Genomic DNA, 16,944 nt, shown 5'->3' with positions numbered 1-16,944 from the left:
ATATATAATGCAAACATTATATATATAATGCAAACATTAATCAAAGCACGGCATAAGTAGCTATATTAATATTAGATAGACTCCAGAATAAAGAAAATTATAGGAAACAAAAATGGACCTTATATGAGGGTAAATAGAAAAGTATTGCTATGAAAATCATCAAAACCTTTATTTAACAACATTATAAAAGTATGAAGCATACCCTCGATCAAGGTCTGTAGGTGGTATGTTTCCATCTTCTCTCACCCTTCCCATCAGAATTCTGCGCTGTTCAATTTACACCATGCCAAAACGGCAGTTTTGCTAGTGAGGGACAAAAATCATGTTCCTTTTAAATGTTCTTTGAGTTTGGAGAGCAAAAAGAAGTCTTAACTTTGGATATACTGTTAGAAGGGATTTGTCACTGGAGAAGGACAGTATACTTGGCTCCAATCAACAACAGAAGAACACATAGTCCTTTTAGTGCCCATGGAACATATACCAAGATCAATATATCTTAGGCCATAGAACAAGAGATTTAAAGGAACTGAAATTTTATGTAATAGTTTTCTAGTGCAATAAAATAAAGGTAGAAATCAGGAAGAGAACTATAGCAGAAAAATCTCCAGATGCTAAGATATGAAACAACACACTTCTAAACAGTTCATGGGTCAAAGAAGAAGTCTTAAGGAAATGTTTCCATTTAAAAAACAACAACAACAACAACATTGAATTAAATGAAAACATAGCATATCCAAATGTGTGGAGCATTGCTCAAATAGTGCCAAGAGATGAATTAATAGCACTTAAGTCAATAATCTGGTCCCCCACCTTAAAAGTTTGGGAAATGAAGAGCATAATAAATACAAAGCAAGCTGAATGAAGAAATCAATGAAATTGTAACCTTATTTGGAAAAACAGTCTTTGCAGAGGTCACAATATGAGGTCATGCTGAATTATTACAGTGGCTTCTAAATCCAATTATAAGCATCTTTATAAGAGATAGAAGAGAAAACATAAACATGGAGGCGAAGAACATGTGTGAGATAGAACAGAGATTGGAGTTATCAGCCCCAAATCAGGAAACATCTAGAGTTTCAGAAGCAAAACAGGCAAGAAAGAATTTTTCCCTTGAGCTTCTAGAGGAAGTGTGGCTCTGCAAACACCTTGGCTTTGAACTTCTGTCCTCCAAACTATGTGAGAATACATTTTTGTGGGTTTAACCCATCACACTTGTAGTAATTTGTTACAGCAGGCACAGGAAATAAATGCAACTGTGGCCAGTTAATACACATAAGATGGGATTGCCTTATTTATCCAGGTCTTGCAAGTTTTCCACCTTTGACAGGATACAATCTTGTTTTTGTTAGGTGTCATCGAGTCGGTACCAACTCATAGTGACATTATGCACAGCACAACGAAACACTGCCTGATCCTGGGCCAACCTCACTACTGTTGCCAGACTTGAGTCCATCAATGCTGCCACTTTGCCAATCCATCTCACTGGGGGCCTTCCTCTTTTTCTCTGACCCTCCACCTTACCAAACATGATATCCTTCTCCAAAGAATGGACCCTTCTAACAATATGTCCCAAGCATGAGAGACGAAGTTTGGCCCTCTTGGCCTCCAAGGCACACTCTGGCTGCACTTCTTACAACACAGATCTGTTGGTTCTTTTGGCAGCCCATGGCACTTTCAATATTCTCCTCCAACACCATAACTCCAAAGCATAAATTCTCCTATGGTCCTCCATATTCACTGTCCAGCTTTTGTATGCATATGAGGTTATTGAAAATACCATGGCTTGGGTCAGGCAATCTTACCATTTTGCTATCACTGTCTATTCGTTGAAAACCTTTGCATTTTCCTGGTAGCATAGCAGTTATGAATCGGGCTGCGAACCGCAAGGTCAGCAGTTCGAAACTACCAGCTGCTCCGTGGGAGAAAGATGAGGCTTTCTGCTCCTGTAAAGATTTACAGCCTCAGAAACCCTGTTCAGAGTCGCTATGGGTCGGAACCAACTCGACGGCACTTAACAACAACAACAACAACCAGGTTTCCGCATTACACAAGTTCCAGCTTTCACAGATTTTACTGTACTGTACTGTCAGATAACTTAAATGATATGGACCAATTTTGCAAAACACTCAAATTATCACAACTGTATATGAAATGTTGTTGTAATTAAGGGCCATCCAGTCCATTCAAACTCATAGAGACCAGGCGTAGGGTTTCTAAGGAGAAGCTGGTGGGTTTGAAACCACTGACCTTGTGGTTAACAGTGCAGTACTTATCCTACAGCACTAGCCCTATAACTATAAAAAATACTGAATACATACTTTTTAGCTCCAAAAAAGAAATCTCCAGCCCAGATGGCTTCACTGGAAAGTTCCCTCAAGTGTTTAAAGATGATTTAATGTTGTTTATGCTAACCACAAGGCTGACAGTTCAAACCTACCAGCTGCTCCTCAAAAACTCTATACAGGGTTGCTATGCATCAGAACTGACTCGACGGCACTTAACAACAACAATACACAATCTCTTCCAGAAATTAGAAAAATTAAGGATATTTCCCAAATCATTTGAGGAGATTGCATTACTCTACTAATAATTTTTTTAAAATCAGAAACAACCACTGTAGACTCAAATCCCTCAGAAATAGAAAAACAAATATTTTTAAGAAAACATTATTCAACAATGCAACAGAATTCAATACTATATAAAAATAATTATGCACCATGACCAACTGGGATATATTCCGCAGATGGAAGTCTGGTTCAATATTTGAAAATCAAGCAATAGAATTTATAATGTTAAAAGAAAATTTACCTTATCATGTGAACTCATGAATAAAAAAGTTTTTGATAAAATTCAAACCACTGTTTATAAAAGCTCTCAAAAAAATAAGAATAGAAGGAAACTTCTCAGTGTAAGAAAGAGTATCTATAAAGCATCTACAACCAACATGATGATTAATTGTGAAAAACTGAATAAAGCAAAAAAGAAAGAAAAAAATAGTACACCATTCTTAAAGGAAAAAATAAAGCTATTTCTAATTCCACATATGATTTTGATGTAGAAAACCCCAAGGAATCGACTGGGGAAAAAACTCCTAGAGTTCAGTAAGCCCAAGGGATTCAAGATAAACATGTAAAAATCTATTGTATTTAAATATACTAGCAATGAATATAGAATTAAAAATAGAATACTGTTAATTGCTGTTGTTATTAAGTGCTATATAGTCGGTTCTGACTCTTAGCAATCTTGTATAAGATTTCCAAGGAGCAGTTGGTGGGTTTGAATTGCCAAACTTGTGGTTAGAATTCCAGTGCTTATCCTAAAGTGCCACACCAGGAGGCCTTAATACTGTTAAGAAGCACTCAAAAATTAATATTTAGATGTAAACCTAACAGAACACATGCAGTACTTGTATGCTGAAAACTACAAAATACTGATTAATAATAATTTAAATAGACAAACAATATATTAATTGACTGAAAGACTCAGCATAGTAAAGTAATTAATTCTTACCGTATTGATATATAGATTTAATGCAATTCTATAAAAATTTCAGTAAGAATTTTTGTATAAATCGGTAAGATTATTCTAAAATTTATATGGACAGGCAAAGAAAGTAGAATAAACAATTTTGAAAAAGAAAAATAAAGTGAGAAGCATCAGTCTACATGATGTATGATAAGCACTGAACTGCAAAGTCAGTTTAAACCAAGGTGGGCAGTTTAAATCCACCAGTTGTTCCTTGGAAACCCTATAAAGGGTTGCTATGAGTCAGAACCAACTCAACAGCACTAAACAACAGCAACAAAAAATAATCAAATTGATGAGAGGATAGGCCAGATCAACAGTATAGAATAGAAAGCCCAGAAACACAAACATTTACAGATGATTTTTCTACAGAAGTGCAAAAGCAATTGGAGGAAAACTAGTCTTTTCTACAAGTGGTGCTGGAGCAATTGGGCAACTATTTGGGTCCTCAAACTTTATACAGAAATTAAGTCATGATGAAATGAAAACTTAAATCTAAAACATAAAACTATAAAACATTAGGAAAAAAACAGAAAAATCTGAGAGCCAATGCTATGCAATGAATTTTTAGCCTTGACATTGAAAACACAATCTATATAAGAAAAAAAAAAAAAAAGATAAATTGGATTTCATCAAAATTAAAAATGATTCCTCTATGAAAGACTCTGTTAAAGAAGAGGAAAAGATAAGCTACTACAAGAATGAAAGAAAATATATGCAAAACTACATATCCAATAAAAGACTAGTATCTAGAATAAATTAAACCAGAAATATCAGTCAGGGAAATCAAAAGAAATCAAATTGCATGAGACAAATCTGCTGCAAAAGACCTCTTTAAGGTGTTAAAGAGCAAAGATATCAGCTTAAGGACTAAGGTGCACCTGACCCAAGTCATGGTATTATCAATCACCACCTATGCATGTGAAAGTTGGACAATGAATAAGGGAGACTGAGGAAAAATTGATGCATTTGAACTACGGTGTTTAGAAGAATGTTGAAAATGTCATGGACTGCCAGAGAGCAAAGAGTCTGTATTGGAATAAGTACAGCCAAAATGCACCTTAGATAACAGGATATTACGAATTTGTCTCTCACACTTCAGGAGGAACCTGTCCTTGGAGAAGAACATCATGCCTAGTAAAGTGGAGGGTCGAAGAAAAAGAGGAATTGTGAGGCCAATACAAGACTGGCAATGTTTTGTTGTGTTGTACCCAGGGTTACTGTGAGTTGGAACCAACTAGATGACACCTAACATAAACAGCAGCATCTAGATGAAAATAAAGAACTCTCAAAACACAACAGTAAAAAAGGAAAATCCAGTCTAAAAATGGAAAAAGACATGAAGATACATATGGCAGATAAACACATGAAAAGATGTTCAAAATAATTAACCACTGGAAAAATGCAAAATTAAAATGACATGAGCCCCCTCTAAGACTGAAACTCAAAGGGAACACATGAGCAGGCATGTAAGCTTACTGGTGACCACATTGGTTTACTGGTGAGTGGAAGAGGGGGACAGGCAGCAATGAAGAAATGGGCTGAGTTCAACCACATTCCATAGACTCCCATTGACCTGGAGATGAGAGAGAGAAGAGGAAGGGCTGGTTGAAGTGTGTTGAGACATGAGGACTCCTGAGCCCATGGACAAGGACACAGCCACAGAGAGGGCTAGAGCTGAGAGTGAAGCATCCAGCTGATATGAATTGAGGGGAGACGCATAAGAACACCCAAACTTGCAGATAGTACCCATTTGATCTAGCCTCGATGGCTTGATAATCAGAACACAACTAGAGGAAGATTTTTTTTTTTAATATTTTTTATATATAAAGGAAAGGAGGGTAAATTGCTACAATTTGATGAACTTGACCTATACTCATAGAGGTTGTTGTTGTTGTTGTTAAGTGCCGTTGAATCGGTTCCGACCCATAGAGACCCTGTACAGGGTTTCCGAGGGTGTAAATCCTTAGAGGTAGTAGCTCTAAATACCAACAGAGAAAGAGTCTTCACATCAAGTATCAATGCTATCCCCTCTGTACACAGGGTAGATAGGGACGGGTAACTTAGACACTGGCTGCCTAAAATGAGGGGGTGATAAAGGCATGTACTGGCTTACAAGCTTTCAAAGGGAGTTCAGTATAAGAGTGCATGGGGGAGGATAGGATCCCCACTGAATAGTTTTCATCTTGTCTAGATAGATCTGGTAAAAAGAGATGGGAATAAGACTCTTATGATTCTATAGTGTGTAATTGTTATCATGACTAATTGCAACTGTCACAATTGTAAAGGTAGAAGTTTTGTAACAATCCAGAAACAAAGAACCCTAGGACCGTTAAGGGAGAAAAACACAAGCCGAATGCAAGAAATTATCCAGAGAAGCAGCACTATCACAGATGGAGGCAGAGATGGGAACATAGAGGACTCTAGATTAGTGGAAAGAGAGGGACTAAGAGCTGGTGGCCAGGAGGAAGGCTTGCAAAGCATGCCCTTTGGTGGTTTAAATTATTATATATGCCTGAGTGTTGTTTTTTGTTTTGTTTTGTTTTTTATAAAAAGAGCTAAAATGAATAGAGAGAAATACTGGTAACTGATGGTACATGGAGGGGATTAGAATCATTGTAATGAAACAAAGTATATGATTTGTTGAATGTAAAACTGATGATCTGCCCTGTAAACTTTCATTCAATTCACAATAAAAACTTTAAAACAACAACAAAAAGTTTGATACGTGAACCATCTATTGGAACTCAATAAAAAAGCAATTAAAGAAAGGAATACATATCAGCTTCATTTTTAATTAAGTATGTCAAAATACTCTAAGATCCTTTGTCACATTGATTTTTTTTCACTTATCTACTACTGTTTTCCTTCATGAAAATATTTTTGGGTCACAGTGACGGCTGTGGGGCTGGGTGGCTGACTACGGGGGATAGGAGCCGCCTGACGCCCTGAATCTCTGGGGTGGCTACTCGAGTGCAGCCTGCACCATGGCCACCTCCATTGTCTCCTCCGAGCATTTCGAGAAGCTGCCCGTGATCTTTTGCTGTCTCTATTGAGGACCTGCAAGGGGTGCCTGAGCGGCTGTTAGAGACCGTGGGGACCAATGAGAAGAAGTTGATCCAAGATTTTGATGAAAAGCAACAGGAAGCAAATGCGACGCTGGCAGAGATGGAGGAAGAACTACGTTTTGCACTCCTGTCTTTTCGTAACTCTATGATGTCCAAACTGCAAAGCTACTGGAAACATCTTGCCAAGCTGCATCAGGAGGTGAGAAGCACACCTTTGACAAATGCACCTGGGGGCCGGGGAGACATGAAAGACAGCACATATGCTGTGGAGAATGAGCACATTAAACGGCTACAGTCTCAAAGGGCATTGCTTCTGCAAGGCATGTAGAGCCTGAACCCGGCCAGCCAGAGCATCTAGCACACTCATCGGATTGCCACAGAGATTGATTGACCCGATTGGCTCAGAAATCCTCGAGGAGCTGGGGGAGTACGGAGAGCAGCTGAACGTACCAAGAACAGACTGGTGAACACAAGTGAAAACTTGAACAAAAGTCTAAAGATTCTCCAGTCAATGTCCAGAAAAATGGTGACCAATAAGCTGCTGCTTCCCATCATCATCTCACTGGAGCTCCCCATCCTGGGAGGCCTAGTTTATTACAAATCCTTTCACCACCATTAAACTTCTTATAGAGAAGGATTGGACCAGAACTTTGAGCCTGTGAATAAATGATATTAGTACCTGAGTTACTGCTGTAGGCTAAGAGTTCAAGGATGCACTGTACGGCCAAACTGTGGGAGGAGGGAAGGAAAACAGAAAACCACTTAAAATGTGAAGGAACATCAACAAGACCAGAATGATATAGATGTTGTTTATGACTGCTTTAGAATATATATATATATATATATATATAATTTTGGCCTATGTCCAAAGAGAGAAATATTTTATTAAAGTGTGTGTACAAAAGCAAAAACAAACAAAACAATGGTATAAGACATCACTACACACCTATCAGAATGACTAAAACAAAAAGCACTAAATATTGGAGAGGTTTGGAGAAATTGATCACTCACATTGCTAGCAGGAATGCAAAATGCTACACTCTGGAAAACAGTTTGCCAATTTCTTAACAAATCTTAACCTGTAACTACCATGTTGTTGTTGTTGTTAAGTGCCATCGAGTCGGGTCCGACCCATAGCGACCCTGTACAGGGTTTCCGAGGGTGTAAATCTTTACGGGAGTAGAAAGCCTCATCTTTCTCCCGCGGAGCGGCTGGTAGTTTCGAACGGCTGACCTTAAGGTTCGCAGCCCGATTCGTAACCACTTACAACTAAGCAATTGCAGCCATGGGCATTTATCCCAGGAAACTGAAAACTTACATTAACAAAAATCTGTATTCAAATGCAGATAGCAATTTATTTGTGATATCCAAATACAGAAACGACCCAAATATCTTTCAATGAGTAGTGATAATAACTCTGATACATCCATAACATGAAATATTGCACTTCAATTAAAAAAATAAATAAATAAAGGAAGGAAGACATACACAGCAATGTGGAGCAGTCTCTAGAGCATTCTGTTAGTGAATGGAAGAAAAGAAAGAAAGAAGGGGAAAAAAAAGTGCTCTTCCTATTAGATGCTCATTTGTTCCAAAATATCTGTGACTCTCAAAGACAGAATGACACCAAAAGAGGGTAGCTTTCTTTAAACTATCATAAAGATTTTTTTTTAAGATATTCAAAGATAAATGTGCAAAAACAATTCCACATGAAGACTAGCAAAGGAAACTGCATGTGTTTAGATTGGAGAGAGATGCCTGAAGGTGTGCGGATGGTGAACATATGAGAACAGTTTTTAGCTGCCTGAGTTGTTGATCAGCTGGAAGTTGATTTTTGAGGCAAGATCGCCAGAAGGCAAGGGAAGTAGGATGAATGAGTTAAGGTTAATTGAAGCATATTTCAGTTCAACATCAGGAAGAAATGTTTTTAATAGCCAGCTCTGTCTTATAAAGAAATAATCGGTTCCTTCTCTGAGGCCATTTAAGTAAAGCTGGTGAGGTAAAGGGCAAGAGAAGTTTAGGTAAACTTTTAAGAAGCTTCTGGCCTGAGATTCTCTGATTCTGTGGAATAGGTGCAATGGAATATAACAAATTAATCACCTACTTGAACAGTGCAGAGGCCAAGGGGCCACATGGCTAAGAGGATGAAGACCTCTTGTCTGCTTGTAGTATGGCAGACAAGAGGAGTTGCTGACTTGAGGTGGTTTTTCTGATTCTGAATTGTACCCTGTTCACTTCCCTAACAAATCACCAGATTATCGTGAATATTGTTATGAGTTCTGTGTGGCCATTGCAATGGACTATCAAACCCAGATGTGAAGCAGAAAGTGCTGTGGGAGGGATGGTTGGTGCCAGAATAGGGTAAAGAAGGTTGTAGGTAGAAACACGTCCAACCTCCGCTTCATAGGAATTGGCTTTGGTCTGATTTGGGGTTTGATTCTCTTTGCCCCTTGTGAAAGCAGAAGAAGTCAGACATAGCTCCTACTTGGTTTAAGCAGATGTTCTTTGGACTGAGAACCAACAACAGCATACAGCAACCTGAGATTAATATACATTACATTTACCTCTCAGAAATCAAACCAGATATAGAAGTATTTAAAAGTAAAACAAACTTGTTGTTGTTAAGTGCCACCGAGTCAATTCCAACCATAGTGACACTGTATAGGATTTCCAAGAAGCAGCTGGTGAGCTTGAACCACCAACTTTGCAGCTCAAATGATTTTGCAGTCTGACACATTAACCCACAGTGCCGCATCAGAACTCCAAAACAAACTTCTGAGACTGAAAATAGGGAATTAGAGATATCCATTTACAATGCAGTCAACTACAAGGCAAAAAGAGGGAACACTGTAGATACAGAACTTTCAATTGTCAAAGAAGTCAAGTGGATTTCAAGATAAAACATACTGTTTTAAACAGGGGGAGGGAATGAATAAATTACAGAGTAACCTCAAAGAAAATTAATACACCTTCACATCAAAATTAAAAAGAGGAAAATAATAAAGATCTAGTAAACATTAACAAAACAGAAATAAAAATTAAAAGAAAACCCACAAACAAAATTAATTCAGTAAAGAAAATTATATGAAACAAAGAAGCTAGAGGATGAATCTGGAGGACATTACACTGAGTGAAATTAGTCAAACACAAAAGGACAAATATTATATGAAACCATGGTTATAAAAACTTAAGAAAAGATTTTCTTGATAAAAGGAACATTCTATGATGGTTATGGGCTAGAGGTTAGACACACGTTAACATGTGACAGGGCAGACAATATACAAGAGGGAGGTTGCTAAAGAAAAAATGAAAGGGTCAGGAGACACAGGGAGGAATGCAAGAGTTTAAGGGAATAGAGAGGTAACTACTGTTAATTGATGGTATATGGAGGGGACTGCAATATTGTAATGAAGCAAAGTATCTGATTTGTTGAATGTAAAACTGACGGTTTGCTCTGTAAACCTTCACTCAATTCACAATAAAAAAAAATTTAATTAAAAAAAATACCAATGGTATTTGCCTTGGGTAATGGAACTATTGCTATTCTTCTTTTATAATTTTTATATTTTACATATTGTAATCATAGAACATGTTTCATTTTTAAAATCAGAAAAATAAATATACTAAGGAAATCCCTTTTCTACTTGCTGGCAAGAAATTTCCATATTTTGTATTTTCTCTGTCAAAGACAATCACCCATGAAGGCCTGATCATTTTAAACTTTATGTGTTCTGCTTGACTGAACTATAATTTGTAGGCCATCATTTTGGAAGTTTCGGTTTGTTTGTTTACATATACTCATACACATATTTTTTTTGTTATTATTTGGATTACTCAACCCCATTTATCTCACATTAGGTAATAGTATTTAATACCCCAACTTTTTTCTGGCCAACAATCACATTCACCAGCAAACATTCATTTCTTCTCACTGGCTTAGATTGGACCTCTTAAAACTTGTTAGTGTGACCAAGGGAATATCACGCTCTTAGTCATATGCTCACCCTTGGAGTTGGGACCAGAGTTAATTCTACAGAAGCACATTAGCTGAGAATGGTGAAAGGGGTATGTGATCCTGGGCTTATCAGAGCCTCGTGTGAAGTCAGAGTAAAACCAACATTGTGGAAGGCTTGTTTAATATAAGAGAAGAAACCCAGTGCTGATGGCATCATTTTTGTCTCAGGATCAATCTGTGTCTGAAGCTAGACCTAGACCTAAATTTTTCATTTTATGGGTCAACAAATTAACTTTGTTTTGATTAGGGCAATTTGAATTGGCATTTCAGTTCCTTGCATCCAAAAGAAGTCCAAACTGAAGGAAAAATTCACTCAAGGCCAGGCACTGAGCCAGGGAGCAGGATTAGAAAATTGAAAATGATCAAAATCAGACAATTGAATCCCACTTATGTGAAATTACTTAGTCACAAGCTGTATGACTGTATGTGGACTGCAAGGACAAAATTCATACTCCAAATCTAAAGCAAAAGTTTGTGTCAAATGAAATTAAATGGACTTTTTGAAGCTCTCTCCTATGTCTATGTTTTTATCTGTCAGCTGAAGTGTTCATAGTTCAGGCAAATAACGCAAGTTATTCTTTGCAAATGTTTCATAAAACCCTGAGGTTTTATGAAACTGAGCAAATGAAAAAGAAAGTAGAAAGCAGAATTCATAAACATAAGCATCAATAAACCACATCTAATCAAATGAACCTCATCTATTCATTTGATGGTCCGATTGATTAGGACTATGTTAATAGCATGGATTATCTGATTATCAAAGGTCTTTCTTATGGACTTCTAATTATAATACAGAATGCTGCAAAGTAGATCACTGCCACCCAAATCGGAAAAAGCTCTACAAAGTCATACATTTTCTTGAACCCATCAGAGAGCTAAGCTTTCAATTCAATCAAGTAAACCCATTTCCAAAGAAGGAGAAACCCTTCCAAGAAGAAACAGGACATTCCAGTGATTTCATCTTTGGAAGATCTTGGGAGAAAGAGATGGCTGTCATACAGATGTTGTTTTTAAGTGCCATCAAGTCCATTCCAAAACATAACAACACCATATCAGGCTTCTAAGGCTTTATATCTTCACGGGGACAGAAAGTCTCATCTGTCTCCTGCAAAGCAACTGGTGGACTTGAACCATGAACCTTGTGGTTCACAGCCCAGTGCTTATCATATGGATCCACCGCACTCCCATACAGGTAGTTAAGAAGAAATCAGTTAAATTTTTGATACATTCATATAATCTAAGTATGGACTAGAGTGTCCATTAGTAATATCAGTTGTTGCTGTTGTAAAGTGCCGTCGAGTCAGTTCCAACCTGTAGCGACCCTGTATAGGGTTTCCAAGGAGCAACTGGTAAGCTTGGATGGCCAACCTTCTGGTTCAAATGACTTTGCATTCCAGCACATTAACACACAGCATGACACCAGGACTCCAGTAATATCAGAGGGTCCCATAAATAATGGCTCACCTTCACTCACACTAATAACCTAACACAGAGAAATAAGTCCAGGCGATTATCACTGGAGGAGAAGCAGAGATTATCACGGATATGATGCAGGCATGCATGAATGGCTGAAAACTGAAGGGAGATCCAAGTGCCCTTTTCACATCTATACCCTAAAGGTCAGAGACCTGAAGATTTCATTTTTCAAATCTCAAAATTTACCCCTAGCATAAAATAGCTATTAAACCAATATGCACTTGTTATTGTTGTTAAGTGCCGTGGACTCGGTTCCAACTCATAGCCACCCTGTATGGGGTTTAGGAGGCGTTACATCTGTGTGAGAGCAGAAAATCTCATCTTTCTCCCACAGAGAAGCTGGAAGGCTTGAACCTTGGACTTCGAGGTTCACAGTTCAGTGCTAATCATATGGAGTTACATGTTTCCAATATGCACTATCTTTGATTTATTTAAGGAGCCCTGGTGTGGCTGTGGGTTAACAGTTGGTGGTTCCACCTCACTAGCCACTCCTCAGGAGAAAGATGAGACTGTGTGCTCCCATAAAGATTGATAGTCTCGGAAACCGTAAGAAACAGTTTTACTCTTCCCTAGGTAGGGTCACTATGAGTCAGAATGGACTTGACAGTGGCTGGTTGGTTGGTTTTGGGCTTATTTAATAGTTTAGTAGTGGCATCAAAAGTCTAAGGCAGTTAAGAGTAGGAGCTTTGGAGCCAACTTTCCTGAGTTCAAACTCAGCTTTTGTGGCTTCTTAGCTACCAGATATTAGACAAATTTTGCAGTGCTTCCATTTGTGAAATTGGAACTAACAATCCAATGGAGTCAGTAAAGAAAAGAAAAACTTGTAATATTTATACCAAAATGTCCTATTTGCCTTATCAGAAACTTATTAATTAAGTTCAAAGTGACATGTAAGGAGCTCTGGTAGCGTAGTGGTTAGGAGTCGGGCTGCCAACCGCAAGGTCAGCAGTTCGAAACTACCAGCAGTTCCAAGGGAGAAAGATGAGGCGTTCTGCTCCTGTAAAGATATACAGCCTCGGGAATCCTGTACAGGGTCACTGTGAGTCGAAACCAACTCTGCGGTACTTAACAACAACAACAAAGGTGACATGTAAGATGTAGGAGTGAAATAAAACATGGGCCTTGCAACACTAATTCACAATCTATTGGCAAAAAAAGGGTATATGCATGACTCCAATACAAAATTAAGTGAAATAACAAAAAAATATTAAAAAAAAAAAAATGACCAGACTAGCGAGCTAGAGAATGGTGGAGTCACTAGAAGAGTCAAGAATTTGAGATCAAAAGGGCAGCATTTACCCAAGGACAAAGTTCAGAAGGGTTAGGAAAGAAAGTGGAATGGCAACAAGAATTACAATTACAATTCACATTGAGGGAATTGTAATCAATAAGATGAAACAAAATGTGTATGAATTGTCCATTGTAAAACTGATGATCTGCTCTGTAAACCAACTCATAATAAAAAAGTTTAAAAACCTAACTGAAACTTGCTATAATAGGAATTCAAACCTAGTCCAGATATAGAAGTGATTGTGTGTGATCAAAGGGTTCCCAGGTGACTTGATAAAGGTGTGCTTAATGAGATGGGTTTTCATGGACAGGCAGTATTCTGATAGTCTGATATCATCGCGAAACCTAGTCTGGTTGAGAAGTTTAACCAGTTGACCCTTGAACAACATGTATTTGAATGCCACTGGTCCACTTGTATATATGTGAGACTTTTTCAGTAAATATGTTAGAAAATTTATTAGAGATTTGTAACAATTAAAAGACTGGCAGACAATCTGTATAGCCTAGAAATAGAAGGAGAAAAAAAAAAAAGAAAAAGTTGGTATATCATGAATATTGTTGTTGTTAGGTGTCATCAAGTTGGTACCAACTCATAACAACCTTATGCACAGCAGAACGAAACACTGCCCAATCCTGGGCCAACCTCACTATTATTGCCATGCTTGAACCCATATATCATGAATAGACACACACAAAAAAATATGTAGAAACTAGTTTACTTTCTCACTTACTACCATAAAATACACACAAATCTATCATTAAAGGTCAAATTTTATCTAAACTTAAACACACAAACACTTGCAGACCATGCATGGCTCCATTTGCAGTCGAGAGAAATGAAAAAACATAGAGATTAAATACTGTGCTAAATCTTTAGATCATGCATGCACAAACAGAACTGTAGTACATACTGGATTACTATCATAATTTCATAGTCACAGCCTGTTGATTTTGCAGTGACCTCAAGTGTTGCCAGGAGACACTTAAAAAGTCATGTGACGTTAATCATTTCCATGTGAGCAGTTCTTGGAAGAATATTGATTGTATATTGCAATCAACATTGATCTCTAGGGGTTCCCGCACATTTTTCATCATGTTTAGTACAATACCACAAACCCTGAATAACACCAGAGGACCTACGCAAAGTGCCAATGGTAACGCTGAAAGTGTTTCCAAGAAGCAGAGTCAGGACATTATAAGTAAGTTGAATTGCTTGCTATATACCATAAATTGAGGATTTCAGCTGCAGTTGCCCTACATTTCAAGATAAGTGAATTCAACATAAGGACCACTGTAAACAAAGAAAAGGAAATGCATAAAGCTGTTGCTGTAGCTACACCAACAGGCATAAAAACCTGTGAAATATTTATGTCATGTTGAAACGCAGCTTTTATTTGAATGCAGTATAGTACATGTAAGACACAAAATATGAGTTAACCATTTATGTTATTGGTTAAGGTTTTTAGTCAACAGAAGGCTATTAGTAAAGTTTTGGGGGACACAAAAGTTATACATAAATTTTCAACATTCCTAACCGTCTCATGTGGCATTCTGATGTGGCGCTATAGGATAAGCACTGGATCTAAAGGTCATGTTGAACCACAAGGTCGGCAGTTCAAACTCACCAGCCGCTCCTTGGAAACCCTGCACAGGGTCACTGAGTCAGAACAGACTCAACAACACTTAACTGCAACCCCCATAAGTAAAGAAAACAAAATCCTCTCTGCTAGATGAATAAATAGCATCATGATAAGTGAAGAAAAGATCAAAGCTGTCCACGGCTTCATTTTGCTTGAATCCACTATCTACACTCTTGGAAGCAGCAGTCAAGAAATCAAATGACACATTGTATTAGGCAAATCTGCTGCATAAGACCTCTTTAAAGTGTTTAAGAGCAAAGATGTCAGCTTGAAGACTAAGGTGAACCTAACTCAAACCATAATATTTTCAATAGCCTTATATGCATGTGAATGTTGAACAATGAATAAGAAAGACCATAGAAGAACTGATGCATTTGAGTATGGTGTTGGAGAAGAATGTTAAAGGTACCATAAGAGTCCTGGTGTGGCACTGTGGGCTAATGCGTCAGACTGCAAAGTCGTTTGAACTGCAATGTTGGCGGTTCGAGCTCATCAGCTGCTCCTTGGAAACCCTATACAGGTTCAACATGGGTTGGAATCGACTTGATGGCACTTAATAACAACAACATAAGAATATTAAAGGACTGCCAGAAAAAAAAATTATATATGAGTTAGAAGAAGTACAGCCAGAGTGCTCCTTAGAACCCAGGGTGGTGAGACTTGTCTCTCATACTTCAGACATATTATCAGGAGGAACCAGTCCCTGAAGGAAGACACCATGCTTGGTAAAGTCAAGGGTCAGTGATAAAGAGGAAGACCCCCCAGTGAGATAGATTGGCACGTTGGCAGTAACAATGGGCTTGAGGATAACAATTGTGAGGATGGTACAGAACAGGGCAGTGTTTTGTTGTGCAGTGCAGAGGGTCACTGTGAGTTGGAACTGACTCGATGGCCTCCAACAGCAACAACAACAACAACCCCCTCGTTGTTCAAGTGTCAACTGTAACATATTATGGGAAGAGCAAGCATACCAGTTGCTGTCACCTAGATTTTGACTCATGACAACTGCATGTACTGTGCTCCACAGGGTTTTCAATGACTGATTTTTCAGAAATAGGTTAACAGACCTTTCCTCCTAGGTACCTCTGAGTAAACTCTAACCTCTGCATTAATTGTTGTTATTGTTAGGTGCCACTGAGTCGGTACTGACTCATGGTGACCCTATGCACAACAGAACGAAACATTGCCCGATCCTGGACCGACCTGTGCATTAGTAGCTGATCACATTGACTGTTTGCACTACTCAAAGACTTCCTATTGTATCTAGTTTCAAAATTACCAACACAAGGTGACTTGGCCTCTATGCTTAAAGATCTCATTATGTTTGGTGCTTCCAAGTTGAGGGAGAACAAAACTGAAAGTAAATGTGCATCACCTCCCCTGAAAAAGCAAGCTTATTTCCCACTAAAAAGCAAGTATTTGGATTTTTTGTATCTCTGAAGTCTTGGATACTTTGGTTTCAAAACTCACCTCTAAATATTGATCTTTTCTCACAATATGGTCTTCAGTATACTGATTCTGAGAATGGAGTACCCGAGTTTCAAAGTTCTCCAGTTATGAGTCCCCCAACAAGGTCATTTATTCTGGTGATGCTAAGACGATAACAGTCAGACAGGCTGTCACCAAAATCAGTGTCCTGGGCTCTGGGACAGTGTGGACGGAATGCAGGACATTGGGCCTCCTCTGTTCTTTTTCTAAGGGGTCATCTGGGGCATAGCTGTACTCATTGTCCATACGAGTAGCCCAAGGCTAAAGGTAGAATTGGGAGGCTGTGTTCTAAGCTGCCTTTCAACTCTAGCCAGGCTGTGGTTTCAGGCAATTCACCAATTTTCTCATTGTGGACATCTACAAATAATTGTGAACCATTTAAGTGGGTGGTCTCACTCTGACTAGTCTTCACAAAGTCTTGAAAGAGCCACAAAGCCTAGAA

The 16,944-nt window shown here is 38.2% G+C and overlaps 1 protein-coding gene and 1 pseudogene across 1 annotated transcript in view; one reads left to right on the top strand and one right to left on the bottom strand.

The window, feature by feature from the left end:
* ATP13A4 (ATPase type 13A4) overlaps positions 1 to 16,944 on the bottom strand; it is a 189,287-nt gene that overhangs the window by 160,757 nt on the left and 11,586 nt on the right. The window lies entirely within an intron of this gene.
* Positions 6,513 to 7,212, top strand: LOC102828359 (annotated as a pseudogene).

Source organism: Chrysochloris asiatica, unplaced genomic scaffold (genome assembly GCF_000296735.1).
Source record: "Chrysochloris asiatica unplaced genomic scaffold, ChrAsi1.0 scaffold00224, whole genome shotgun sequence".
Lineage (NCBI taxonomy): Eukaryota > Metazoa > Chordata > Mammalia > Afrosoricida > Chrysochloridae > Chrysochloris > Chrysochloris asiatica.
The sequence above is the reverse complement of the archived record's forward strand: the minus strand, read 5'-3'. Positions and strand labels throughout refer to the sequence as shown.